Here is a 2,171-nt window from a genome sequence, read left to right on the forward strand (position 1 = left end):
ATTCTCCTGCCTCAGCCTCCTGAGTAGCTGGGATTACAGGCATGCATCACCACACCCGGTAATTTTGTATTTTTAGTAGAGACGGGGTTTCACCATGTTGGTCAGGCTGGTCTCAAACTCCTGACCTCAGGTGATCCACCTGCCTCAGCCTCCCAAAACGCTGGGATTACAAGCGTGGGCCACCGCGTCCGGCCTATGATCCCCAATGTTGAAGGTGGGACCTGGTAGGAGTTGTTTAGATCCTCGGGGTGGACCCCTCATGAATGGCTTGGTGCCATTCTTGCAGGAGTGACTGAGTTGTCACACTTAGTTTCCACAAGAACTGCTTGTTGTAAAAAGCCTGACACTGCCTGGGCACAGTGAATCATGCCTGTAATCCCAGCACTTTGGGAGGCCAAGGTTGGGGGGATCACCCTGAGGTCAGGAGTTCAAGACCAGCCTGGCCAACATAGAGAAATCCCATCTTTACTAAAAGTTACAAAAATTAGCCAAGCGTGGTGGTGCATGCCTGTAATCCTAGCTACTCAGGAGGCTGAGGCAGGAGAATTACTTGAACCTAGGAGGCAGAGGTTGCAGTGAGCTGAGATCGCACCACTGCACTCCAGCCTGGGCAATAGAGTGAGACTCCATGAAAGAAAGAGGGAGAGAGAGGGAGAAAGAAAAAAAGAAAGAAAGAAAGGAAGGAAGGAAGGAAGGAAGGAAGGAAGAAAACCTGATGCCTACTCCTGTTTTTCTTTATTTCTTTCTATCTTACCGTGTGAGCTGCACATGCAGGTTCCCCTTCATTTTCTGCCAAGAATGGAAGCTTCCCGAGGCCCTCATCGGAAGCAGATGCTGACACTGTGCTTCTTGGATAGCCTGCAGAACCGTGAACCAGATAAACCTTTTTAAAAATAAATTACCCAGCCTCAGGTATTCCTTTATAGCAACATAACTGGACTAAGGCAGAAAATTGGTACTGAAAGTGGGATGTTGCTATAAAGATACCTGAAGATGTAGAAGCAGCTTTGGAATCAGGTAATAAGCAGACAGTGGAAAAATGTGAAGGGCTGAGAAAACAGGAAGACCAGGGAATGTCTGGAACTTTTTAGGGACTGGTCAGTGGTTATAACCAAAATACTGGTAGAAATATGGACAGTAGGCTGGGTGCGGTGGCTCATGCCTGTAATCTTAGCATCTTGGGAAGCTGAGGAGGGCAGATCACTTGAGTTAGGAGTTTGAGACCAGCCGGGCCAACATGGGGAAACCCTGTCTCTACTTAAAAAAAAAAAAAAAAAAAATTAGCAGGGCATAGTGGTGCACACCTGTAGTCCCAGCTACTTGAGAATCGCTTGAACCTGGGAGGATGCAGTGAGGTGAGATCGCAAAATTGCACCACTGCACTCCAGTCTGGGCAACAGAGCGAGACTCTGTTGAAAGAAGGAAGGAAAGAAGGAAAGAAGGAAAGAAAGAAAGAAAGAAAAGAAAAGAAAAGAAAAGAAAAGAAAAGAAAAGAAAAGAAGGAGGAAAGGGAAGGGAAGAGAAGGGAAAGGAAGGGAAGGGAGGAAAGGTGAGGCTGACGAAGTCTCAGATGGAAATGAGGAAGTTATTGGGAACTGGAGCAAAGGTGACCCTTGTTATGCCTGAGCAAAGAACTTGGCTGCATTGTGTCCATGCCCTGGGGCTTTGTGGAAGGCCAAACTTAAGAGCAACGACCTAGGGTACATGGCAGAAGAAATTTCTAAGTAGCAAAGCATTCAAAAAGTAATGCAGCTGCTTCTAAAAGCCTATGATCATATATGGGAGTAAAACAATGGCCGGGTGCCACGGCTCATGCCTGCAATCCTAGCACTTTGGGAGGCCAAGGCAGGTGGATCACCTGAGGTCAGGAGTTTGAGACCAGCCTGGCCAACATGGTGAAACCCCATCACTACTAAAAATACAAAAATTAGCTGGGCATGGTGGTGGGTGCCTGTAATTCTAGCTACTCAGAACGCTGAGGCAGAAGAATCGCTTGAACCTGGGAGGCAGAGGTTGCAGTGAGCTGAGATGGTGCCACTGCATTCCAGTCTGGGGGAAAAGAGCTAAACTCCATTTAAAAAAAAAAAAAAAAAAAAGGGAAACAGCATGAAAGTTTGGAAAATTGCAGCCTGGCCATGTGGTAGAGAAGGAAAAAGCATCTTCATGAGGGA

The sequence above is a fragment of the Mandrillus leucophaeus genome, unplaced genomic scaffold (genome assembly GCF_000951045.1).
Source record: "Mandrillus leucophaeus isolate KB7577 unplaced genomic scaffold, Mleu.le_1.0 Scaffold400, whole genome shotgun sequence".
In the NCBI taxonomy this organism is placed as follows: Eukaryota; Metazoa; Chordata; class Mammalia; order Primates; family Cercopithecidae; genus Mandrillus; species Mandrillus leucophaeus.